The 25,918-nt window shown below is 47.7% G+C and overlaps 17 non-coding genes across 17 annotated transcripts; all 17 read right to left on the bottom strand.

Annotated features, from left to right (window-relative positions):
• Window positions 1-891: 891 nt before the first annotated feature.
• Window positions 892-1,082, bottom strand: LOC142728535 (U2 spliceosomal RNA). Its single transcript, XR_012877652.1, has one exon. It is a non-coding gene; the product is annotated as a U2 spliceosomal RNA (small nuclear RNA).
• A 1,292-nt stretch (window positions 1,083-2,374) lies between these two features.
• LOC142728532 (U2 spliceosomal RNA) lies at window positions 2,375-2,565 on the bottom strand. The gene has a single exon (XR_012877651.1). It is a non-coding gene; the product is annotated as a U2 spliceosomal RNA (small nuclear RNA).
• Window positions 2,566-3,845: 1,280 nt separating this feature from the next.
• LOC142728530 (U2 spliceosomal RNA) lies at window positions 3,846-4,036 on the bottom strand. The gene has a single exon (XR_012877649.1). It is a non-coding gene; the product is annotated as a U2 spliceosomal RNA (small nuclear RNA).
• A 1,280-nt stretch (window positions 4,037-5,316) lies between these two features.
• On the bottom strand, window positions 5,317-5,507 carry LOC142728529 (U2 spliceosomal RNA). Its single transcript, XR_012877648.1, has one exon. It is a non-coding gene; the product is annotated as a U2 spliceosomal RNA (small nuclear RNA).
• Window positions 5,508-6,799: 1,292 nt separating this feature from the next.
• Window positions 6,800-6,990, bottom strand: LOC142728528 (U2 spliceosomal RNA). The gene has a single exon (XR_012877647.1). It is a non-coding gene; the product is annotated as a U2 spliceosomal RNA (small nuclear RNA).
• A 1,281-nt stretch (window positions 6,991-8,271) lies between these two features.
• LOC142728527 (U2 spliceosomal RNA) lies at window positions 8,272-8,462 on the bottom strand. The gene has a single exon (XR_012877646.1). It is a non-coding gene; the product is annotated as a U2 spliceosomal RNA (small nuclear RNA).
• A 1,308-nt stretch (window positions 8,463-9,770) lies between these two features.
• LOC142728526 (U2 spliceosomal RNA) lies at window positions 9,771-9,961 on the bottom strand. Its single transcript, XR_012877645.1, has one exon. It is a non-coding gene; the product is annotated as a U2 spliceosomal RNA (small nuclear RNA).
• Window positions 9,962-11,237: 1,276 nt separating this feature from the next.
• LOC142728525 (U2 spliceosomal RNA) lies at window positions 11,238-11,428 on the bottom strand. Its single transcript, XR_012877644.1, has one exon. It is a non-coding gene; the product is annotated as a U2 spliceosomal RNA (small nuclear RNA).
• A 1,296-nt stretch (window positions 11,429-12,724) lies between these two features.
• LOC142728524 (U2 spliceosomal RNA) lies at window positions 12,725-12,915 on the bottom strand. The gene has a single exon (XR_012877643.1). It is a non-coding gene; the product is annotated as a U2 spliceosomal RNA (small nuclear RNA).
• Window positions 12,916-14,203: 1,288 nt separating this feature from the next.
• Window positions 14,204-14,394, bottom strand: LOC142728523 (U2 spliceosomal RNA). The gene has a single exon (XR_012877642.1). It is a non-coding gene; the product is annotated as a U2 spliceosomal RNA (small nuclear RNA).
• A 1,292-nt stretch (window positions 14,395-15,686) lies between these two features.
• LOC142728521 (U2 spliceosomal RNA) lies at window positions 15,687-15,877 on the bottom strand. Its single transcript, XR_012877641.1, has one exon. It is a non-coding gene; the product is annotated as a U2 spliceosomal RNA (small nuclear RNA).
• Window positions 15,878-17,161: 1,284 nt separating this feature from the next.
• LOC142728520 (U2 spliceosomal RNA) lies at window positions 17,162-17,352 on the bottom strand. The gene has a single exon (XR_012877640.1). It is a non-coding gene; the product is annotated as a U2 spliceosomal RNA (small nuclear RNA).
• A 1,296-nt stretch (window positions 17,353-18,648) lies between these two features.
• Window positions 18,649-18,839, bottom strand: LOC142728518 (U2 spliceosomal RNA). Its single transcript, XR_012877638.1, has one exon. It is a non-coding gene; the product is annotated as a U2 spliceosomal RNA (small nuclear RNA).
• A 1,288-nt stretch (window positions 18,840-20,127) lies between these two features.
• On the bottom strand, window positions 20,128-20,318 carry LOC142728517 (U2 spliceosomal RNA). The gene has a single exon (XR_012877637.1). It is a non-coding gene; the product is annotated as a U2 spliceosomal RNA (small nuclear RNA).
• A 1,300-nt stretch (window positions 20,319-21,618) lies between these two features.
• On the bottom strand, window positions 21,619-21,809 carry LOC142728516 (U2 spliceosomal RNA). The gene has a single exon (XR_012877636.1). It is a non-coding gene; the product is annotated as a U2 spliceosomal RNA (small nuclear RNA).
• Window positions 21,810-23,117: 1,308 nt separating this feature from the next.
• LOC142728515 (U2 spliceosomal RNA) lies at window positions 23,118-23,308 on the bottom strand. The gene has a single exon (XR_012877635.1). It is a non-coding gene; the product is annotated as a U2 spliceosomal RNA (small nuclear RNA).
• Window positions 23,309-24,608: 1,300 nt separating this feature from the next.
• Window positions 24,609-24,799, bottom strand: LOC142728514 (U2 spliceosomal RNA). Its single transcript, XR_012877634.1, has one exon. It is a non-coding gene; the product is annotated as a U2 spliceosomal RNA (small nuclear RNA).
• Window positions 24,800-25,918: the final 1,119 nt, after the last annotated feature.

Raw genomic sequence — 25,918 nt, 5'->3', positions numbered from 1 at the left:
CTGAGGCCCCATTATGATGTCAGAAAGCTGGCTCTGGAATCCTGAGGGCTCCACTATGACACGTGCAAAGTTCCGTCTGAACTTTATATAAGACGGTGAGGCTCAGTCAGTCACTCAGTGTTGCCTGAGAGGGCAACACTGCAACAGCCGGCCGCCAGGCTGTCTTTTTTTTGCACAGCTAGTTGCCTCCAGGAGGCCACAAGAGGGAGACAAGGGACTGCAAAATGGAAAATAGGCATCCACCAACTTTACAGACAACTTCTCCTTGCTCCTACAACCTCCATCCTTGCACAGTTTGTTATTCTTCTAGGTAACATAGTAACAAATCCAAATTGCTGCTCTCTTTGTAGGCAAGCAAGGCTTTGTTGCAACTGCAATTCTTACTTCTTCTTGAAATGTAGGGACGACAGTACATTCCATCACATCCATCTAGTGTACACAGGTAGGTCCATTGTGGCGGGCAGGCGAGCGGGCGGGCTGCTTTATTGGCTGTTTGCTGTTCCCCTACTCCACTCCACTATTTGACTGTTGTGCTGCATCAATCAATCAATCAATCAATCAATCAATCAATCAATCAATCAATCAATCAATCAGTGGCTGGCTCAGGTGCAGCTCTTTAACTTACCTAAAAGGGAGGGCGGAGAGAAGACAAGGAAGGTGAATGAGGTGTTCCAATGTGAAATGCCGGAAACACAGAAACACAGACGACACACAACAAGAGGTGGCAATCTATTCATTAATTGCATTTAATCAATGAGCTCATTATCACTCATGCATTGTCCAACAGGTGTTGAAATAATGGGATTAAAAGGGGAGATCCCTTCAGAAAGACAGAAACAATAGCAAAGACAAAAAACACTTTTGGAATCTGCTTTTAGTCAACACATAAGGAAAGGGTGCACCGGTCCTGGAAATACTGCAATACCAGGTCAATGCGTGGAGTGGACAGAGCAAGCTCTATTTCCATCTCCCTGTTCTAAAAATCCATTTAATATATGGTCCCCAGATAGGGGACGTATCAGATATTAAACTGATAAGAACAGATACTACACTTGATCTTAGCCAAAAGGCCGAGAAGCGATAACCCGAACGGGCCGCGCGTTGCCCGAGCCTGCCCGATACTGCTGTTCAGCCCTTGCAGCGATTCAGCCTACTTCTAGGCAATTCCATGGGGCCCTGCAGGCTCACACACTCACAGCTACACGGGAGGTGAATAAAGGCCGGAGAGGAAGCCAGACAGGATTTGCTTCTTTTGCTTGCACCACAATGCAGTGCTGAAAGAGGAGGAATCTACATAAAAACGCCTTCCTGGCAACGCCCAAATGCCCTGCTGCCATGCAGATAAACACTGGCAGCGGCAGCAAGTGCATGCCCACAGCCACCCCTTGTTCCTTCACACCTTGTATCAGCTGTAATCCAGTCCAGTCCAGTGCTGCCTGCTGAGCAGCACTGACCAACACTGCCTGGGCCCAGGCTTTTATCTCTGAGGCCCCATTATGATGTCAGAAAGCTGGCTCTGGAATCCTGAGGGCTCCACTATGACACGTGCAAAGTTCCGTCTGAACTTTATATAAGACGGTGAGGCTCAGTCAGTCACTCAGTGTTGCCTGAGAGGGCAACACTGCAACAGCCGGCCGCCAGGCTGTCTTTTTTTTGCACAGCTAGTTGCCTCCAGGAGGCCACAAGAGGGAGACAAGGGACTGCATGCAAAATGGAAAATAGGCATCCACCAACTTTACAGACAACTTCTCCTTGCTCCTACAACCTCCATCCTTGCACAGTTTGTTATTCTTCTAGGTAACATAGTAACAAATCCAAATTGCTGCTCTCTTTGTAGGCAAGCAAGGCTTTGTTGCAACTGCAATTCTTACTTCTTCTTGAAATGTAGGGACGACAGTACATTCCATCACATCCATCTAGTGTACACAGGTAGGTCCATTGTGGCGGGCAGGCGAGCGGGCGGGCTGCTTTATTGGCTGTTTGCTGTTCCCCTACTCCACTCCACTATTTGACTGTTGTGCTGCATCAATCAATCAATCAATCAATCAATCAATCAATCAATCAATCAATCAATCAGTGGCTGGCTCAGGTGCAGCTCTTTAACTTACCTAAAAGGGAGGGCGGAGAGAAGACAAGGAAGGTGAATGAGGTGTTCCAATGTGAAATGCCGGAAACACAGAAACACAGACGACACACAACAAGAGGTGGCAATCTATTCATTAATTGCATTTAATCAATGAGCTCATTATCACTCATGCATTGTCCAACAGGTGTTGAAATAATGGGATTAAAAGGGGAGATCCCTTCAGAAAGACAGAAACAATAGCAAAGACAAAAAACACTTTTGGAATCTGCTTTTAGTCAACACATAAGGAAAGGGTGCACCGGTCCTGGAAATACTGCAATACCAGGTCAATGCGTGGAGTGGACAGAGCAAGCTCTATTTCCATCTCCCTGTTCTAAAAATCCATTTAATATATGGTCCCCAGATAGGGGACGTATCAGATATTAAACTGATAAGAACAGATACTACACTTGATCTTAGCCAAAAGGCCGAGAAGCGATAACCCGAACGGGCCGCGCGTTGCCCGAGCCTGCCCGATACTGCTGTTCAGCCCTTGCAGCGATTCAGCCTACTTCTAGGCAATTCCATGGGGCCCTGCAGGCTCACACACTCACAGCTACACGGGAGGTGAATAAAGGCCGGAGAGGAAGCCAGACAGGATTTGCTTCTTTTGCTTGCACCACAAAGCAGTGCTGAAAGAGGAGGAATCTACATAAAAACGCCTTCCTGGCAACGCCCAAATGCCCTGCTGCCATGCAGATAAACACTGGCAGCGGCAGCAAGTGCATGCCCACAGCCACCCCTTGTTCCTTCACACCTTGTATCAGCTGTAATCCAGTCCAGTCCAGTGCTGCCTGCTGAGCAGCACTGACCAACACTGCCTGGGCCCAGGCTTTTATCTCTGAGGCCCCATTATGATGTCAGAAAGCTGGCTCTGGAATCCTGAGGGCTCCACTATGACACGTGCAAAGTTCCGTCTGAACTTTATATAAGACGGTGAGGCTCAGTCAGTCACTCAGTGTTGCCTGAGAGGGCAACACTGCAACAGCCGGCCGCCAGGCTGTCTTTTTTTTGCACAGCTAGTTGCCTCCAGGAGGCCACAAGAGGGAGACAAGGGACTGCAAAATGGAAAATAGGCATCCACCAACTTTACAGACAACTTCTCCTTGCTCCTACAACCTCCATCCTTGCACAGTTTGTTATTCTTCTAGGTAACATAGTAACAAATCCAAATTGCTGCTCTCTTTGTAGGCAAGCAAGGCTTTGTTGCAACTGCAATTCTTACTTCTTCTTGAAATGTAGGGACGACAGTACATTCCATCACATCCATCTAGTGTACACAGGTAGGTCCATTGTGGCGGGCAGGCGAGCGGGCGGGCTGCTTTATTGGCTGTTTGCTGTTCCCCTACTCCACTCCACTATTTGACTGTTGTGCTGCATCAATCAATCAATCAATCAATCAATCAATCAATCAATCAATCAGTGGCTGGCTCAGGTGCAGCTCTTTAACTTACCTAAAAGGGAGGGCGGAGAGAAGACAAGGAAGGTGAATGAGGTGTTCCAATGTGAAATGCCGGAAACACAGAAACACAGACGACACACAACAAGAGGTGGCAATCTATTCATTAATTGCATTTAATCAATGAGCTCATTATCACTCATGCATTGTCCAACAGGTGTTGAAATAATGGGATTAAAAGGGGAGATCCCTTCAGAAAGACAGAAACAGTAGCAAAGACAAAAAACACTTTTGGAATCTGCTTTTAGTCAACACATAAGGAAAGGGTGCACCGGTCCTGGAAATACTGCAATACCAGGTCAATGCGTGGAGTGGACAGAGCAAGCTCTATTTCCATCTCCCTGTTCTAAAAATCCATTTAATATATGGTCCCCAGATAGGGGACGTATCAGATATTAAACTGATAAGAACAGATACTACACTTGATCTTAGCCAAAAGGCCGAGAAGCGATAACCCGAACGGGCCGCGCGTTGCCCGAGCCTGCCCGATACTGCTGTTCAGCCCTTGCAGCGATTCAGCCTACTTCTAGGCAATTCCATGGGGCCCTGCAGGCTCACACACTCACAGCTACACGGGAGGTGAATAAAGGCCGGAGAGGAAGCCAGACAGGATTTGCTTCTTTTGCTTGCACCACAATGCAGTGCTGAAAGAGGAGGAATCTACATAAAAACGCCTTCCTGGCAACGCCCAAATGCCCTGCTGCCATGCAGATAAACACTGGCAGCGGCAGCAAGTGCATGCCCACAGCCACCCCTTGTTCCTTCACACCTTGTATCAGCTGTAATCCAGTCCAGTCCAGTGCTGCCTGCTGAGCAGCACTGACCAACACTGCCTGGGCCCAGGCTTTTATCTCTGAGGCCCCATTATGATGTCAGAAAGCTGGCTCTGGAATCCTGAGGGCTCCACTATGACACGTGCAAAGTTCCGTCTGAACTTTATATAAGACGGTGAGGCTCAGTCAGTCACTCAGTGTTGCCTGAGAGGGCAACACTGCAACAGCCGGCCGCCAGGCTGTCTTTTTTTTGCACAGCTAGTTGCCTCCAGGAGGCCACAAGAGGGAGACAAGGGACTGCAAAATGGAAAATAGGCATCCACCAACTTTACAGACAACTTCTCCTTGCTCCTACAACCTCCATCCTTGCACAGTTTGTTATTCTTCTAGGTAACATAGTAACAAATCCAAATTGCTGCTCTCTTTGTAGGCAAGCAAGGCTTTGTTGCAACTGCAATTCTTACTTCTTCTTGAAATGTAGGGACGACAGTACATTCCATCACATCCATCTAGTGTACACAGGTAGGTCCATTGTGGCGGGCAGGCGAGCGGGCGGGCTGCTTTATTGGCTGTTTGCTGTTCCCCTACTCCACTCCACTATTTGACTGTTGTGCTGCATCAATCAATCAATCAATCAATCAATCAATCAATCAATCAATCAGTGGCTGGCTCAGGTGCAGCTCTTTAACTTACCTAAAAGGGAGGGCGGAGAGAAGACAAGGAAGGTGAATGAGGTGTTCCAATGTGAAATGCCGGAAACACAGAAACACAGACGACACACAACAAGAGGTGGCAATCTATTCATTAATTGCATTTAATCAATGAGCTCATTATCACTCATGCATTGTCCAACAGGTGTTGAAATAATGGGATTAAAAGGGGAGATCCCTTCAGAAAGACAGAAACAATAGCAAAGACAAAAAACACTTTTGGAATCTGCTATTAGTCAACACATAAGGAAAGGGTGCACCGGTCCTGGAAATACTGCAATACCAGGTCAATGCGTGGAGTGGACAGAGCAAGCTCTATTTCCATCTCCCTGTTCTAAAAATCCATTTAATATATGGTCCCCAGATAGGGGACGTATCAGATATTAAACTGATAAGAACAGATACTACACTTGATCTTAGCCAAAAGGCCGAGAAGCGATAACCCGAACGGGCCGCGCGTTGCCCGAGCCTGCCCGATACTGCTGTTCAGCCCTTGCAGCGATTCAGCCTACTTCTAGGCAATTCCATGGGGCCCTGCAGGCTCACACACTCACAGCTACACGGGAGGTGAATAAAGGCCGGAGAGGAAGCCAGACAGGATTTGCTTCTTTTGCTTGCACCACAATGCAGTGCTGAAAGAGGAGGAATCTACATAAAAACGCCTTCCTGGCAACGCCCAAATGCCCTGCTGCCATGCAGATAAACACTGGCAGCGGCAGCAAGTGCATGCCCACAGCCACCCCTTGTTCCTTCACACCTTGTATCAGCTGTAATCCAGTCCAGTCCAGTGCTGCCTGCTGAGCAGCACTGACCAACACTGCCTGGGCCCAGGCTTTTATCTCTGAGGCCCCATTATGATGTCAGAAAGCTGGCTCTGGAATCCTGAGGGCTCCACTATGACACGTGCAAAGTTCCGTCTGAACTTTATATAAGACGGTGAGGCTCAGTCAGTCACTCAGTGTTGCCTGAGAGGGCAACACTGCAACAGCCGGCCGCCAGGCTGTCTTTTTTTTGCACAGCTAGTTGCCTCCAGGAGGCCACAAGAGGGAGACAAGGGACTGCAAAATGGAAAATAGGCATCCACCAACTTTACAGACAACTTCTCCTTGCTCCTACAACCTCCATCCTTGCACAGTTTGTTATTCTTCTAGGTAACATAGTAACAAATCCAAATTGCTGCTCTCTTTGTAGGCAAGCAAGGCTTTGTTGCAACTGCAATTCTTACTTCTTCTTGAAATGTAGGGACGACAGTACATTCCATCACATCCATCTAGTGTACACAGGTAGGTCCATTGTGGCGGGCAGGCGAGCGGGCGGGCTGCTTTATTGGCTGTTTGCTGTTCCCCTACTCCACTCCACTATTTGACTGTTGTGCTGCATCAATCAATCAATCAATCAATCAATCAATCAATCAATCAATCAATCAATCAATCAGTGGCTGGCTCAGGTGCAGCTCTTTAACTTACCTAAAAGGGAGGGCGGAGAGAAGACAAGGAAGGTGAATGAGGTGTTCCAATGTGAAATGCCGGAAACACAGAAACACAGACGACACACAACAAGAGGTGGCAATCTATTCATTAATTGCATTTAATCAATGAGCTCATTATCACTCATGCATTGTCCAACAGGTGTTGAAATAATGGGATTAAAAGGGGAGATCCCTTCAGAAAGACAGAAACAATAGCAAAGACAAAAAACACTTTTGGAATCTGCTTTTAGTCAACACATAAGGAAAGGGTGCACCGGTCCTGGAAATACTGCAATACCAGGTCAATGCGTGGAGTGGACAGAGCAAGCTCTATTTCCATCTCCCTGTTCTAAAAATCCATTTAATATATGGTCCCCAGATAGGGGACGTATCAGATATTAAACTGATAAGAACAGATACTACACTTGATCTTAGCCAAAAGGCCGAGAAGCGATAACCCGAACGGGCCGCGCGTTGCCCGAGCCTGCCCGATACTGCTGTTCAGCCCTTGCAGCGATTCAGCCTACTTCTAGGCAATTCCATGGGGCCCTGCAGGCTCACACACTCACAGCTACACGGGAGGTGAATAAAGGCCGGAGAGGAAGCCAGACAGGATTTGCTTCTTTTGCTTGCACCACAATGCAGTGCTGAAAGAGGAGGAATCTACATAAAAACGCCTTCCTGGCAACGCCCAAATGCCCTGCTGCCATGCAGATAAACACTGGCAGCGGCAGCAAGTGCATGCCCACAGCCACCCCTTGTTCCTTCACACCTTGTATCAGCTGTAATCCAGTCCAGTCCAGTGCTGCCTGCTGAGCAGCACTGACCAACACTGCCTGGGCCCAGGCTTTTATCTCTGAGGCCCCATTATGATGTCAGAAAGCTGGCTCTGGAATCCTGAGGGCTCCACTATGACACGTGCAAAGTTCCGTCTGAACTTTATATAAGACGGTGAGGCTCAGTCAGTCACTCAGTGTTGCCTGAGAGGGCAACACTGCAACAGCCGGCCGCCAGGCTGTCTTTTTTTTGCACAGCTAGTTGCCTCCAGGAGGCCACAAGAGGGAGACAAGGGACTGCAAAATGGAAAATAGGCATCCACCAACTTTACAGACAACTTCTCCTTGCTCCTACAACCTCCATCCTTGCACAGTTTGTTATTCTTCTAGGTAACATAGTAACAAATCCAAATTGCTGCTCTCTTTGTAGGCAAGCAAGGCTTTGTTGCAACTGCAATTCTTACTTCTTCTTGAAATGTAGGGACGACAGTACATTCCATCACATCCATCTAGTGTACACAGGTAGGTCCATTGTGGCGGGCAGGCGAGCGGGCGGGCTGCTTTATTGGCTGTTTGCTGTTCCCCTACTCCACTCCACTATTTGACTGTTGTGCTGCATCAATCAATCAATCAATCAATCAATCAATCAATCAATCAATCAAGTGGCTGGCTCAGGTGCAGCTCTTTAACTTACCTAAAAGGGAGGGCGGAGAGAAGACAAGGAAGGTGAATGAGGTGTTCCAATGTGAAATGCCGGAAACACAGAAACACAGACGACACACAACAAGAGGTGGCAATCTATTCATTAATTGCATTTAATCAATGAGCTCATTATCACTCATGCATTGTCCAACAGGTGTTGAAATAATGGGATTAAAAGGGGAGATCCCTTCAGAAAGACAGAAACAATAGCAAAGACAAAAAACACTTTTGGAATCTGCTTTTAGTCAACACATAAGGAAAGGGTGCACCGGTCCTGGAAATACTGCAATACCAGGTCAATGCGTGGAGTGGACAGAGCAAGCTCTATTTCCATCTCCCTGTTCTAAAAATCCATTTAATATATGGTCCCCAGATAGGGGACGTATCAGATATTAAACTGATAAGAACAGATACTACACTTGATCTTAGCCAAAAGGCCGAGAAGCGATAACCCGAACGGGCCGCGCGTTGCCCGAGCCTGCCCGATACTGCTGTTCAGCCCTTGCAGCGATTCAGCCTACTTCTAGGCAATTCCATGGGGCCCTGCAGGCTCACACACTCACAGCTACACGGGAGGTGAATAAAGGCCGGAGAGGAAGCCAGACAGGATTTGCTTCTTTTGCTTGCACCACAATGCAGTGCTGAAAGAGGAGGAATCTACATAAAAACGCCTTCCTGGCAACGCCCAAATGCCCTGCTGCCATGCAGATAAACACTGGCAGCGGCAGCAAGTGCATGCCCACAGCCACCCCTTGTTCCTTCACACCTTGTATCAGCTGTAATCCAGTCCAGTCCAGTGCTGCCTGCTGAGCAGCACTGACCAACACTGCCTGGGCCCAGGCTTTTATCTCTGAGGCCCCATTATGATGTCAGAAAGCTGGCTCTGGAATCCTGAGGGCTCCACTATGACACGTGCAAAGTTCCGTCTGAACTTTATATAAGACGGTGAGGCTCAGTCAGTCACTCAGTGTTGCCTGAGAGGGCAACACTGCAACAGCCGGCCGCCAGGCTGTCTTTTTTTTGCACAGCTAGTTGCCTCCAGGAGGCCACAAGAGGGAGACAAGGGACTGCAAAATGGAAAATAGGCATCCACCAACTTTACAGACAACTTCTCCTTGCTCCTACAACCTCCATCCTTGCACAGTTTGTTATTCTTCTAGGTAACATAGTAACAAATCCAAATTGCTGCTCTCTTTGTAGGCAAGCAAGGCTTTGTTGCAACTGCAATTCTTACTTCTTCTTGAAATGTAGGGACGACAGTACATTCCATCACATCCATCTAGTGTACACAGGTAGGTCCATTGTGGCGGGCAGGCGAGCGGGCGGGCTGCTTTATTGGCTGTTTGCTGTTCCCCTACTCCACTCCACTATTTGACTGTTGTGCTGCATCAATCAATCAATCAATCAATCAATCAATCAATCAATCAATCAATCAATCAATCAATCAATCAATCAATCAGTGGCTGGCTCAGGTGCAGCTCTTTAACTTACCTAAAAGGGAGGGCGGAGAGAAGACAAGGAAGGTGAATGAGGTGTTCCAATGTGAAATGCCGGAAACACAGAAACACAGACGACACACAACAAGAGGTGGCAATCTATTCATTAATTGCATTTAATCAATGAGCTCATTATCACTCATGCATTGTCCAACAGGTGTTGAAATAATGGGATTAAAAGGGGAGATCCCTTCAGAAAGACAGAAACAATAGCAAAGACAAAAAACACTTTTGGAATCTGCTTTTAGTCAACACATAAGGAAAGGGTGCACCGGTCCTGGAAATACTGCAATACCAGGTCAATGCGTGGAGTGGACAGAGCAAGCTCTATTTCCATCTCCCTGTTCTAAAAATCCATTTAATATATGGTCCCCAGATAGGGGACGTATCAGATATTAAACTGATAAGAACAGATACTACACTTGATCTTAGCCAAAAGGCCGAGAAGCGATAACCCGAACGGGCCGCGCGTTGCCCGAGCCTGCCCGATACTGCTGTTCAGCCCTTGCAGCGATTCAGCCTACTTCTAGGCAATTCCATGGGGCCCTGCAGGCTCACACACTCACAGCTACACGGGAGGTGAATAAAGGCCGGAGAGGAAGCCAGACAGGATTTGCTTCTTTTGCTTGCACCACAATGCAGTGCTGAAAGAGGAGGAATCTACATAAAAACGCCTTCCTGGCAACGCCCAAATGCCCTGCTGCCATGCAGATAAACACTGGCAGCGGCAGCAAGTGCATGCCCACAGCCACCCCTTGTTCCTTCACACCTTGTATCAGCTGTAATCCAGTCCAGTCCAGTGCTGCCTGCTGAGCAGCACTGACCAACACTGCCTGGGCCCAGGCTTTTATCTCTGAGGCCCCATTATGATGTCAGAAAGCTGGCTCTGGAATCCTGAGGGCTCCACTATGACACGTGCAAAGTTCCGTCTGAACTTTATATAAGACGGTGAGGCTCAGTCAGTCACTCAGTGTTGCCTGAGAGGGCAACACTGCAACAGCCGGCCGCCAGGCTGTCTTTTTTTTGCACAGCTAGTTGCCTCCAGGAGGCCACAAGAGGGAGACAAGGGACTGCAAAATGGAAAATAGGCATCCACCAACTTTACAGACAACTTCTCCTTGCTCCTACAACCTCCATCCTTGCACAGTTTGTTATTCTTCTAGGTAACATAGTAACAAATCCAAATTGCTGCTCTCTTTGTAGGCAAGCAAGGCTTTGTTGCAACTGCAATTCTTACTTCTTCTTGAAATGTAGGGACGACAGTACATTCCATCACATCCATCTAGTGTACACAGGTAGGTCCATTGTGGCGGGCAGGCGAGCGGGCGGGCTGCTTTATTGGCTGTTTGCTGTTCCCCTACTCCACTCCACTATTTGACTGTTGTGCTGCATCAATCAATCAATCAATCAATCAATCAATCAATCAATCAGTGGCTGGCTCAGGTGCAGCTCTTTAACTTACCTAAAAGGGAGGGCGGAGAGAAGACAAGGAAGGTGAATGAGGTGTTCCAATGTGAAATGCCGGAAACACAGAAACACAGACGACACACAACAAGAGGTGGCAATCTATTCATTAATTGCATTTAATCAATGAGCTCATTATCACTCATGCATTGTCCAACAGGTGTTGAAATAATGGGATTAAAAGGGGAGATCCCTTCAGAAAGACAGAAACAATAGCAAAGACAAAAAACACTTTTGGAATCTGCTTTTAGTCAACACATAAGGAAAGGGTGCACCGGTCCTGGAAATACTGCAATACCAGGTCAATGCGTGGAGTGGACAGAGCAAGCTCTATTTCCATCTCCCTGTTCTAAAAATCCATTTAATATATGGTCCCCAGATAGGGGACGTATCAGATATTAAACTGATAAGAACAGATACTACACTTGATCTTAGCCAAAAGGCCGAGAAGCGATAACCCGAACGGGCCGCGCGTTGCCCGAGCCTGCCCGATACTGCTGTTCAGCCCTTGCAGCGATTCAGCCTACTTCTAGGCAATTCCATGGGGCCCTGCAGGCTCACACACTCACAGCTACACGGGAGGTGAATAAAGGCCGGAGAGGAAGCCAGACAGGATTTGCTTCTTTTGCTTGCACCACAATGCAGTGCTGAAAGAGGAGGAATCTACATAAAAACGCCTTCCTGGCAACGCCCAAATGCCCTGCTGCCATGCAGATAAACACTGGCAGCGGCAGCAAGTGCATGCCCACAGCCACCCCTTGTTCCTTCACACCTTGTATCAGCTGTAATCCAGTCCAGTCCAGTGCTGCCTGCTGAGCAGCACTGACCAACACTGCCTGGGCCCAGGCTTTTATCTCTGAGGCCCCATTATGATGTCAGAAAGCTGGCTCTGGAATCCTGAGGGCTCCACTATGACACGTGCAAAGTTCCGTCTGAACTTTATATAAGACGGTGAGGCTCAGTCAGTCACTCAGTGTTGCCTGAGAGGGCAACACTGCAACAGCCGGCCGCCAGGCTGTCTTTTTTTTGCACAGCTAGTTGCCTCCAGGAGGCCACAAGAGGGAGACAAGGGACTGCAAAATGGAAAATAGGCATCCACCAACTTTACAGACAACTTCTCCTTGCTCCTACAACCTCCATCCTTGCACAGTTTGTTATTCTTCTAGGTAACATAGTAACAAATCCAAATTGCTGCTCTCTTTGTAGGCAAGCAAGGCTTTGTTGCAACTGCAATTCTTACTTCTTCTTGAAATGTAGGGACGACAGTACATTCCATCACATCCATCTAGTGTACACAGGTAGGTCCATTGTGGCGGGCAGGCGAGCGGGCGGGCTGCTTTATTGGCTGTTTGCTGTTCCCCTACTCCACTCCACTATTTGACTGTTGTGCTGCATCAATCAATCAATCAATCAATCAATCAATCAATCAATCAATCAATCAATCAATCAATCAGTGGCTGGCTCAGGTGCAGCTCTTTAACTTACCTAAAAGGGAGGGCGGAGAGAAGACAAGGAAGGTGAATGAGGTGTTCCAATGTGAAATGCCGGAAACACAGAAACACAGACGACACACAACAAGAGGTGGCAATCTATTCATTAATTGCATTTAATCAATGAGCTCATTATCACTCATGCATTGTCCAACAGGTGTTGAAATAATGGGATTAAAAGGGGAGATCCCTTCAGAAAGACAGAAACAATAGCAAAGACAAAAAACACTTTTGGAATCTGCTTTTAGTCAACACATAAGGAAAGGGTGCACCGGTCCTGGAAATACTGCAATACCAGGTCAATGCGTGGAGTGGACAGAGCAAGCTCTATTTCCATCTCCCTGTTCTAAAAATCCATTTAATATATGGTCCCCAGATAGGGGACGTATCAGATATTAAACTGATAAGAACAGATACTACACTTGATCTTAGCCAAAAGGCCGAGAAGCGATAACCCGAACGGGCCGCGCGTTGCCCGAGCCTGCCCGATACTGCTGTTCAGCCCTTGCAGCGATTCAGCCTACTTCTAGGCAATTCCATGGGGCCCTGCAGGCTCACACACTCACAGCTACACGGGAGGTGAATAAAGGCCGGAGAGGAAGCCAGACAGGATTTGCTTCTTTTGCTTGCACCACAATGCAGTGCTGAAAGAGGAGGAATCTACATAAAAACGCCTTCCTGGCAACGCCCAAATGCCCTGCTGCCATGCAGATAAACACTGGCAGCGGCAGCAAGTGCATGCCCACAGCCACCCCTTGTTCCTTCACACCTTGTATCAGCTGTAATCCAGTCCAGTCCAGTGCTGCCTGCTGAGCAGCACTGACCAACACTGCCTGGGCCCAGGCTTTTATCTCTGAGGCCCCATTATGATGTCAGAAAGCTGGCTCTGGAATCCTGAGGGCTCCACTATGACACGTGCAAAGTTCCGTCTGAACTTTATATAAGACGGTGAGGCTCAGTCAGTCACTCAGTGTTGCCTGAGAGGGCAACACTGCAACAGCCGGCCGCCAGGCTGTCTTTTTTTTGCACAGCTAGTTGCCTCCAGGAGGCCACAAGAGGGAGACAAGGGACTGCAAAATGGAAAATAGGCATCCACCAACTTTACAGACAACTTCTCCTTGCTCCTACAACCTCCATCCTTGCACAGTTTGTTATTCTTCTAGGTAACATAGTAACAAATCCAAATTGCTGCTCTCTTTGTAGGCAAGCAAGGCTTTGTTGCAACTGCAATTCTTACTTCTTCTTGAAATGTAGGGACGACAGTACATTCCATCACATCCATCTAGTGTACACAGGTAGGTCCATTGGGCGGGCAGGCGAGCGGGCGGGCTGCTTTATTGGCTGTTTGCTGTTCCCCTACTCCACTCCACTATTTGACTGTTGTGCTGCAATCAATCAATCAATCAATCAATCAATCAATCAATCAATCAATCAATCAATCAGTGGCTGGCTCAGGTGCAGCTCTTTAACTTACCTAAAAGGGAGGGCGGAGAGAAGACAAGGAAGGTGAATGAGGTGTTCCAATGTGAAATGCCGGAAACACAGAAACACAGACGACACACAACAAGAGGTGGCAATCTATTCATTAATTGCATTTAATCAATGAGCTCATTATCACTCATGCATTGTCCAACAGGTGTTGAAATAATGGGATTAAAAGGGGAGATCCCTTCAGAAAGACAGAAACAATAGCAAAGACAAAAAACACTTTTGGAATCTGCTTTTAGTCAACACATAAGGAAAGGGTGCACCGGTCCTGGAAATACTGCAATACCAGGTCAATGCGTGGAGTGGACAGAGCAAGCTCTATTTCCATCTCCCTGTTCTAAAAATCCATTTAATATATGGTCCCCAGATAGGGGACGTATCAGATATTAAACTGATAAGAACAGATACTACACTTGATCTTAGCCAAAAGGCCGAGAAGCGATAACCCGAACGGGCCGCGCGTTGCCCGAGCCTGCCCGATACTGCTGTTCAGCCCTTGCAGCGATTCAGCCTACTTCTAGGCAATTCCATGGGGCCCTGCAGGCTCACACACTCACAGCTACACGGGAGGTGAATAAAGGCCGGAGAGGAAGCCAGACAGGATTTGCTTCTTTTGCTTGCACCACAAAGCAGTGCTGAAAGAGGAGGAATCTACATAAAAACGCCTTCCTGGCAACGCCCAAATGCCCTGCTGCCATGCAGATAAACACTGGCAGCGGCAGCAAGTGCATGCCCACAGCCACCCCTTGTTCCTTCACACCTTGTATCAGCTGTAATCCAGTCCAGTCCAGTGCTGCCTGCTGAGCAGCACTGACCAACACTGCCTGGGCCCAGGCTTTTATCTCTGAGGCCCCATTATGATGTCAGAAAGCTGGCTCTGGAATCCTGAGGGCTCCACTATGACACGTGCAAAGTTCCGTCTGAACTTTATATAAGACGGTGAGGCTCAGTCAGTCACTCAGTGTTGCCTGAGAGGGCAACACTGCAACAGCCGGCCGCCAGGCTGTCTTTTTTTTGCACAGCTAGTTGCCTCCAGGAGGCCACAAGAGGGAGACAAGGGACTGCAAAATGGAAAATAGGCATCCACCAACTTTACAGACAACTTCTCCTTGCTCCTACAACCTCCATCCTTGCACAGTTTGTTATTCTTCTAGGTAACATAGTAACAAATCCAAATTGCTGCTCTCTTTGTAGGCAAGCAAGGCTTTGTTGCAACTGCAATTCTTACTTCTTCTTGAAATGTAGGGACGACAGTACATTCCATCACATCCATCTAGTGTACACAGGTAGGTCCATTGTGGCGGGCAGGCGAGCGGGCGGGCTGCTTTATTGGCTGTTTGCTGTTCCCCTACTCCACTCCACTATTTGACTGTTGTGCTGCATCAATCAATCAATCAATCAATCAATCAATCAATCAATCAATCAATCAATCAATCAGTGGCTGGCTCAGGTGCAGCTCTTTAACTTACCTAAAAGGGAGGGCGGAGAGAAGACAAGGAAGGTGAATGAGGTGTTCCAATGTGAAATGCCGGAAACACAGAAACACAGACGACACACAACAAGAGGTGGCAATCTATTCATTAATTGCATTTAATCAATGAGCTCATTATCACTCATGCATTGTCCAACAGGTGTTGAAATAATGGGATTAAAAGGGGAGATCCCTTCAGAAAGACAGAAACAATAGCAAAGACAAAAAACACTTTTGGAATCTGCTTTTAGTCAACACATAAGGAAAGGGTGCACCGGTCCTGGAAATACTGCAATACCAGGTCAATGCGTGGAGTGGACAGAGCAAGCTCTATTTCCATCTCCCTGTTCTAAAAATCCATTTAATATATGGTCCCCAGATAGGGGACGTATCAGATATTAAACTGATAAGAACAGATACTACACTTGATCTTAGCCAAAAGGCCGAGAAGCGATAACCCGAACGGGCCGCGCGTTGCCCGAGCCTGCCCGATACTGCTGTTCAGCCCTTGCAGCGATTCAGCCTACTTCTAGGCAATTCCATGGGGCCCTGCAGGCTCACACACTCACAGCTACACGGGAGGTGAATAAAGGCCGGAGAGGAAGCCAGACAGGATTTGCTTCTTTTGCTTGCACCACAATGCAGTGCTGAAAGAGGAGGAATCTACATAAAAACGCCTTCCTGGCAACGCCCAAATGCCCTGCTGCCATGCAGATAAACACTGGCAGCGGCAGCAAGTGCATGCCCACAGCCACCCCTTGTTCCTTCACACCTTGTATCAGCTGTAATCCAGTCCAGTCCAGTGCTGCCTGCTGAGCAGCACTGACCAACACTGCCTGGGCCCAGGCTTTTATCTCTGAGGCCCCATTATGATGTCAAAAAGCTGGCTCTGGAATCCTGAGGGCTCCACTATGACACGTGCAAAGTTCCGTCTGAACTTTATATAAGACGGTGAGGCTCAGTCAGTCACTCAGTGTTGCCTGAGAGGGCAACACTGCAACAGCCGGCCGCCAGGCTGTCTTTTTTTTGCACAGCTAGTTGCCTCCAGGAGGCCACAAGAGGGAGACAAGGGACTGCAAAATGGAAAATAGGCATCCACCAACTTTACAGACAACTTCTCCTTGCTCCTACAACCTCCATCCTTGCACAGTTTGTTATTCTTCTAGGTAACATAGTAACAAATCCAAATTGCTGCTCTCTTTGTAGGCAAGCAAGGCTTTGTTGCAACTGCAATTCTTACTTCTTCTTGAAATGTAGGGACGACAGTACATTCCATCACATCCATCTAGTGTACACAGGTAGGTCCATTGTGGCGGGCAGGCGAGCGGGCGGGCTGCTTTATTGGCTGTTTGCTGTTCCCCTACTCCACTCCACTATTTGACTGTTGTGCTGCATCAATCAATCAATCAATCAATCAATCAATCAATCAATCAATCAATCAGTGGCTGGCTCAGGTGCAGCTCTTTAACTTACCTAAAAGGGAGGGCGGAGAGAAGACAAGGAAGGTGAATGAGGTGTTCCAATGTGAAATGCCGGAAACACAGAAACACAGACGACACACAACAAGAGGTGGCAATCTATTCATTAATTGCATTTAATCAATGAGCTCATTATCACTCATGCATTGTCCAACAGGTGTTGAAATAATGGGATTAAAAGGGGAGATCCCTTCAGAAAGACAGAAACAATAGCAAAGACAAAAAACACTTTTGGAATCTGCTTTTAGTCAACACATAAGGAAAGGGTGCACCGGTCCTGGAAATACTGCAATACCAGGTCAATGCGTGGAGTGGACAGAGCAAGCTCTATTTCCATCTCCCTGTTCTAAAAATCCATTTAATATATGGTCCCCAGATAGGGGACGTATCAGATATTAAACTGATAAGAACAGATACTACACTTGATCTTAGCCAAAAGGCCGAGAAGCGATAACCCGAACGGGCCGCGCGTTGCCCGAGCCTGCCCGATACTGCTGTTCAGCCCTTGCAGCGATTCAGCCTACTTCTAGGCAATTCCATGGGGCCCTGCAGGCTCACACACTCACAGCTACACGGGAGGTGAATAAAGGCCGGAGAGGAAGCCAGACAGGATTTGCTTCTTTTGCTTGCACCACAATGCAGTGCTGAAAGAGGAGGAATCTACATAAAAACGCCTTCCTGGCAACGCCCAAATGCCCTGCTGCCATGCAGATAAACACTGGCAGCGGCAGCAAGTGCATGCCCACAGCCACCCCTTGTTCCTTCACACCTTGTATCAGCTGTAATCCAGTCCAGTCCAGTGCTGCCTGCTGAGCAGCACTGACCAACACTGCCTGGGCCCAGGCTTTTATCTCTGAGGCCCCATTATGATGTCAGAAAGCTGGCTCTGGAATCCTGAGGGCTCCACTATGACACGTGCAAAGTTCCGTCTGAACTTTATATAAGACGGTGAGGCTCAGTCAGTCACTCAGTGTTGCCTGAGAGGGCAACACTGCAACAGCCGGCCGCCAGGCTGTCTTTTTTTTGCACAGCTAGTTGCCTCCAGGAGGCCACAAGAGGGAGACAAGGGACTGCAAAATGGAAAATAGGCATCCACCAACTTTACAGACAACTTCTCCTTGCTCCTACAACCTCCATCCTTGCACAGTTTGTTATTCTTCTAGGTAACATAGTAACAAATCCAAATTGCTGCTCTCTTTGTAGGCAAGCAAGGCTTTGTTGCAACTGCAATTCTTACTTCTTCTTGAAATGTAGGGACGACAGTACATTCCATCACATCCATCTAGTGTACACAGGTAGGTCCATTGTGGCGGGCAGGCGAGTGGGCGGGCTGCTTTATTGGCTGTTTGCTGTTCCCCTACTCCACTCCACTATTTGACTGTTGTGCTGCATCAATCAATCAATCAATCAATCAATCAATCAATCAATCAATCAATCAAGCAATCAATCAGTGGCTGGCTCAGGTGCAGCTCTTTAACTTACCTAAAAGGGAGGGCGGAGAGAAGACAAGGAAGGTGAATGAGGTGTTCCAATGTGAAATGCCGGAAACACAGAAACACAGACGACACACAACAAGAGGTGGCAATCTATTCATTAATTGCATTTAATCAATGAGCTCATTATCACTCATGCATTGTCCAACAGGTGTTGAAATAATGGGATTAAAAGGGGAGATCCCTTCAGAAAGACAGAAACAATAGCAAAGACAAAAAACACTTTTGGAATCTGCTTTTAGTCAACACATAAGGAAAGGGTGCACCGGTCCTGGAAATACTGCAATACCAGGTCAATGCGTGGAGTGGACAGAGCAAGCTCTATTTCCATCTCCCTGTTCTAAAAATCCATTTAATATATGGTCCCCAGATAGGGGACGTATCAGATATTAAACTGATAAGAACAGATACTACACTTGATCTTAGCCAAAAGGCCGAGAAGCGATAACCCGAACGGGCCGCGCGTTGCCCGAGCCTGCCCGATACTGCTGTTCAGCCCTTGCAGCGATTCAGCCTACTTCTAGGCAATTCCATGGGGCCCTGCAGGCTCACACACTCACAGCTACACGGGAGGTGAATAAAGGCCGGAGAGGAAGCCAGACAGGATTTGCTTCTTTTGCTTGCACCACAATGCAGTGCTGAAAGAGGAGGAATCTACATAAAAACGCCTTCCTGGCAACGCCCAAATGCCCTGCTGCCATGCAGATAAACACTGGCAGCGGCAGCAAGTGCATGCCCACAGCCACACCTTGTTCCTTCACACCTTGTATCAGCTGTAATCCAGTCCAGTCCAGTGCTGCCTGCTGAGCAGCACTGACCAACACTGCCTGGGCCCAGGCTTTTATCTCTGAGGCCCCATTATGATGTCAGAAAGCTGGCTCTGGAATCCTGAGGGCTCCACTATGACACGTGCAAAGTTCCGTCTGAACTTTATATAAGACGGTGAGGCTCAGTCAGTCACTCAGTGTTGCCTGAGAGGGCAACACTGCAACAGCCGGCCGCCAGGCTGTCTTTTTTTTGCACAGCTAGTTGCCTCCAGGAGGCCACAAGAGGGAGACAAGGGACTGCAAAATGGAAAATAGGCATCCACCAACTTTACAGACAACTTCTCCTTGCTCCTACAACCTCCATCCTTGCACAGTTTGTTATTCTTCTAGGTAACATAGTAACAAATCCAAATTGCTGCTCTCTTTGTAGGCAAGCAAGGCTTTGTTGCAACTGCAATTCTTACTTCTTCTTGAAATGTAGGGACGACAGTACATTCCATCACATCCATCTAGTGTACACAGGTAGGTCCATTGTGGCGGGCAGGCGAGCGGGCGGGCTGCTTTATTGGCTGTTTGCTGTTCCCCTACTCCACTCCACTATTTGACTGTTGTGCTGCATCAATCAATCAATCAATCAATCAATCAATCAATCAATCAATCAATCAATCAGTGGCTGGCTCAGGTGCAGCTCTTTAACTTACCTAAAAGGGAGGGCGGAGAGAAGACAAGGAAGGTGAATGAGGTGTTCCAATGTGAAATGCCGGAAACACAGAAACACAGACGACACACAACAAGAGGTGGCAATCTATTCATTAATTGCATTTAATCAATGAGCTCATTATCACTCATGCATTGTCCAACAGGTGTTGAAATAATGGGATTAAAAGGGGAGATCCCTTCAGAAAGACAGAAACAATAGCAAAGACAAAAAACACTTTTGGAATCTGCTTTTAGTCAACACATAAGGAAAGGGTGCACCGGTCCTGGAAATACTGCAATACCAGGTCAATGCGTGGAGTGGACAGAGCAAGCTCTATTTCCATCTCCCTGTTCTAAAAATCCATTTAATATATGGTCCCCAGATAGGGGACGTATCAGATATTAAACTGATAAGAACAGATACTACACTTGATCTTAGCCAAAAGGCCGAGAAGCGATAACCCGAACGGGCCGCGCGTTGCCCGAGCCTGCCCGATACTGCTGTTCAGCCCTTGCAGCGATTCAGCCTACTTCTAGGCAATTCCATGGGGCCCTGCAGGCTCACACACTCACAGCTACACGGGAGGTGAATAAAGGCCGGAGAGGAAGCCAGACAGGATTTGCTTCTTTTGCTTGCACCACAATGCAGTGCTGAAAGAGGAGGAATCTACATAAAAACGCCTTCCTGGCAACGCCCAAATGCCCTGCTGCCATGCAGATAAACACTGGCAGCGGCAGCAAGTGCATGCCCACAGCCACCCCTTGTTCCTTCACACCTTGTATCAGCTGTAATCCAGTCCAGTCCAGTGCTGCCTGCTGAGCAGCACTGACCAACACTGCCTGGGCCCAGGCTTTTATCTCTGAGGCCCCATTATGATGTCAGAAAGCTGGCTCTGGAATCCTGAGGGCTCCACTATGACACGTGCAAAGTTCCGTCTGAACTTTATATAAGACGGTGAGGCTCAGTCAGTCACTCAGTGTTGCCTGAGAGGGCAACACTGCAACAGCCGGCCGCCAGGCTGTCTTTTTTTTGCACAGCTAGTTGCCTCCAGGAGGCCACAAGAGGGAGACAAGGGACTGCAAAATGGAAAATAGGCATCCACCAACTTTACAGACAACTTCTCCTTGCTCCTACAACCTCCATCCTTGCACAGTTTGTTATTCTTCTAGGTAACATAGTAACAAATCCAAATTGCTGCTCTCTTTGTAGGCAAGCAAGGCTTTGTTGCAACTGCAATTCTTACTTCTTCTTGAAATGTAGGGACGACAGTACATTCCATCACATCCATCTAGTGTACACAGGTAGGTCCATTGTGGCGGGCAGGCGAGCGGGCGGGCTGCTTTATTGGCTGTTTGCTGTTCCCCTACTCCACTCCACTATTTGACTGTTGTGCTGCATCAATCAATCAATCAATCAATCAATCAATCAATCAATCAATCAATCAATCAATCAATCAATCAGTGGCTGGCTCAGGTGCAGCTCTTTAACTTACCTAAAAGGGAGGGCGGAGAGAAGACAAGGAAGGTGAATGAGGTGTTCCAATGTGAAATGCCGGAAACACAGAAACACAGACGACACACAACAAGAGGTGGCAATCTATTCATTAATTGCATTTAATCAATGAGCTCATTATCACTCATGCATTGTCCAACAGGTGTTGAAATAATGGGATTAAAAGGGGAGATCCCTTCAGAAAGACAGAAACAATAGCAAAGACAAAAAACACTTTTGGAATCTGCTTTTAGTCAACACATAAGGAAAGGGTGCACCGGTCCTGGAAATACTGCAATACCAGGTCAATGCGTGGAGTGGACAGAGCAAGCTCTATTTCCATCTCCCTGTTCTAAAAATCCATTTAATATATGGTCCCCAGATAGGGGACGTATCAGATATTAAACTGATAAGAACAGATACTACACTTGATCTTAGCCAAAAGGCCGAGAAGCGATAACCCGAACGGGCCGCGCGTTGCCCGAGCCTGCCCGATACTGCTGTTCAGCCCTTGCAGCGATTCAGCCTACTTCTAGGCAATTCCATGGGGCCCTGCAGGCTCACACACTCACAGCTACACGGGAGGTGAATAAAGGCCGGAGAGGAAGCCAGACAGGATTTGCTTCTTTTGCTTGCACCACAATGCAGTGCTGAAAGAGGAGGAATCTACATAAAAACGCCTTCCTGGCAACGCTCAAATGCCCTGCTGCCATGCAGATAAACACTGGCAGCGGCAGCAAGTGCATGCCCACAGCCACCCCTTGTTCCTTCACACCTTGTATCAGCTGTAATCCAGTCCAGTCCAGTGCTGCCTGCTGAGCAGCACTGACCAACACTGCCTGGGCCCAGGCTTTTATCTCTGAGGCCCCATTATGATGTCAGAAAGCTGGCTCTGGAATCCTGAGGGCTCCACTATGACACGTGCAAAGTTCCGTCTGAACTTTATATAAGACGGTGAGGCTCAGTCAGTCACTCAGTGTTGCCTGAGAGGGCAACACTGCAACAGCCGGCCGCCAGGCTGTCTTTTTTTTGCACAGCTAGTTGCCTCCAGGAGGCCACAAGAGGGAGACAAGGGACTGCAAAATGGAAAATAGGCATCCACCAACTTTACAGACAACTTCTCCTTGCTCCTACAACCTCCATCCTTGCACAGTTTGTTATTCTTCTAGGTAACATAGTAACAAATCCAAATTGCTGCTCTCTTTGTAGGCAAGCAAGGCTTTGTTGCAACTGCAATTCTTACTTCTTCTTGAAATGTAGGGACGACAGTACATTCCATCACATCCATCTAGTGTACACAGGTAGGTCCATTGTGGCGGGCAGGCGAGCGGGCGGGCTGCTTTATTGGCTGTTTGCTGTTCCCCTACTCCACTCCACTATTTGACTGTTGTGCTGCATCAATCAATCAATCAATCAATCAATCAATCAATCAATCAATCAATCAATCAATCAATCAATCAATCAATCAGTGGCTGGCTCAGGTGCAGCTCTTTAACTTACCTAAAAGGGAGGGCGGAGAGAAGACAAGGAAGGTGAATGAGGTGTTCCAATGTGAAATGCCGGAAACACAGAAACACAGACGACACACAACAAGAGGTGGCAATCTATTCATTAATTGCATTTAATCAATGAGCTCATTATCACTCATGCATTGTCCAACAGGTGTTGAAATAATGGGATTAAAAGGGGAGATCCCTTCAGAAAGACAGAAACAATAGCAAAGACAAAAAACACTTTTGGAATCTGCTTTTAGTCAACACATAAGGAAAGGGTGCACCGGTCCTGGAAATACTGCAATACCAGGTCAATGCGTGGAGTGGACAGAGCAAGCTCTATTTCCATCTCCCTGTTCTAAAAATCCATTTAATATATGGTCCCCAGATAGGGGACGTATCAGATATTAAACTGATAAGAACAGATACTACACTTGATCTTAGCCAAAAGGCCGAGAAGCGATAACCCGAACGGGCCGCGCGTTGCCCGAGCCTGCCCGATACTGCTGTTCAGCCCTTGCAGCGATTCAGCCTACTTCTAGGCAATTCCATGGGGCCCTGCAGGCTCACACACTCACAGCTACACGGGAGGTGAATAAAGGCCGGAGAGGAAGCCAGACAGGATTTGCTTCTTTTGCTTGCACCACAATGCAGTGCTGAAAGAGGAGGAATCTACATAAAAACGCCTTCCTGGCAACGCCCAAATGCCCTGCTGCCATGCAGATAAACACTGGCAGCGGCAGCAAGTGCATGCCCACAGCCACCCCTTGTTCCTTCACACCTTGTATCAGCTGTAATCCAGTCCAGTCCAGTGCTGCCTGCTGAGCAGCACTGACCAACACTGCCTGGGCCCAGGCTTTTATCTCTGAGGCCCCATTATGATGTCAGAAAGCTGGCTCTGGAATACTGAGGGCTCCACTATGACACGTGCAAAGTTCCGTCTGAACTTTATATAAGACGGTGAGGCTCAGTCAGTCACTCAGTGTTGCCTGAGAGGGCAACACTGCAACAGCCGGCCGCCAGGCTGTCTTTTTTTTGCACAGCTAGTTGCCTCCAGGAGGCCACAAGAGGGAGACAAGGGACTGCAAAATGGAAAATAGGCATCCACCAACTTTACAGACAACTTCTCCTTGCTCCTACAACCTCCATCCTTGCACAGTTTGTTATTCTTCTAGGTAACATAGTAACAAATCCAAATTGCTGCTCTCTTTGTAGGCAAGCAAGGCTTTGTTGCAACTGCAATTCTTACTTCTTCTTGAAATGTAGGGACGACAGTACATTCCATCACATCCATCTAGTGTACACAGGTAGGTCCATTGTGGCGGGCAGGCGAGCGGGCGGGCTGCTTTATTGGCTGTTTGCTGTTCCCCTACTCCACTCCACTATTTGACTGTTGTGCTGCATCAATCAATCAATCAATCAATAAATCAATCAATCAATCAATCAATCAATCAATCAATCAATCAGTGGCTGGCTCAGGTGCAGCTCTTTAACTTACCTAAAAGGGAGGGCGGAGAGAAGACAAGGAAGGTGAATGAGGTGTTCCAATGTGAAATGCCGGAAACACAGAAACACAGACGACACACAACAAGAGGTGGCAATCTATTCATTAATTGCATTTAATCAATGAGCTCATTATCACTCATGCATTGTCCAACAGGTGTTGAAATAATGGGATTAAAAGGGGAGATCCCTTCAGAAAGACAGAAACAATAGCAAAGACAAAAAACACTTTTGGAATCTGCTTTTAGTCAACACATAAGGAAAGGGTGCACCGGTCCTGGAAATACTGCAATACCAGGTCAATGCGTGGAGTGGACAGAGCAAGCTCTATTTCCATCTCCCTGTTCTAAAAATCCATTTAATATATGGTCCCCAGATAGGGGACGTATCAGATATTAAACTGATAAGAACAGATACTACACTTGATCTTAGCCAAAAGGCCGAGAAGCGATAACCCGAACGGGCCGCGCGTTGCCCGAGCCTGCCCGATACTGCTGTTCAGCCCTTGCAGCGATTCAGCCTACTTCTAGGCAATTCCATGGGGCCCTGCAGGCTCACACACTCACAGCTACACGGGAGGTGAATAAAGGCCGGAGAGGAAGCCAGACAGGATTTGCTTCTTTTGCTTGCACCACAATGCAGTGCTGAAAGAGGAGGAATCTACATAAAAACGCCTTCCTGGCAACGCCCAAATGCCCTGCTGCCATGCAGATAAACACTGGCAGCGGCAGCAAGTGCATGCCCACAGCCACCCCTTGTTCCTTCACACCTTGTATCAGCTGTAATCCAGTCCAGTCCAGTGCTGCCTGCTGAGCAGCACTGACCAACACTGCCTGGGCCCAGGCTTTTATCTCTGAGGCCCCATTATGATGTCAGAAAGCTGGCTCTGGAATCCTGAGGGCTCCACTATGACACGTGCAAAGTTCCGTCTGAACTTTATATAAGACGGTGAGGCTCAGTCAGTCACTCAGTGTTGCCTGAGAGGGCAACACTGCAACAGCCGGCCGCCAGGCTGTCTTTTTTTTGCACAGCTAGTTGCCTCCAGGAGGCCACAAGAGGGAGACAAGGGACTGCAAAATGGAAAATAGGCATCCACCAACTTTACAGACAACTTCTCCTTGCTCCTACAACCTCCATCCTTGCACAGTTTGTTATTCTTCTAGGTAACATAGTAACAAATCCAAATTGCTGCTCTCTTTGTAGGCAAGCAAGGCTTTGTTGCAACTGCAATTCTTACTTCTTCTTGAAATGTAGGGACGACAGTACATTCCATCACATCCATCTAGTGTACACAGGTAGGTCCATTGTGGCGGGCAGGCGAGCGGGCGGGCTGCTTTATTGGCTGTTTGCTGTTCCCCTACTCCACTCCACTATTTGACTGTTGTGCTGCATCAATCAATCAATCAATCAATCAATCAATCAATCAATCAATCAATCAATCAGTGGCTGGCTCAGGTGCAGCTCTTTAACTTACCTAAAAGGGAGGGCGGAGAGAAGACAAGGAAGGTGAATGAGGTGTTCCAATGTGAAATGCCGGAAACACAGAAACACAGACGACACACAACAAGAGG

This window comes from Rhinoderma darwinii, unplaced genomic scaffold (genome assembly GCF_050947455.1).
Source record: "Rhinoderma darwinii isolate aRhiDar2 unplaced genomic scaffold, aRhiDar2.hap1 Scaffold_680, whole genome shotgun sequence".
NCBI classification, from domain to species: domain Eukaryota; kingdom Metazoa; phylum Chordata; class Amphibia; order Anura; family Rhinodermatidae; genus Rhinoderma; species Rhinoderma darwinii.
Note: the sequence above shows the minus strand (reverse complement) of the source record. Positions and strands in the feature narration are given on the sequence as shown.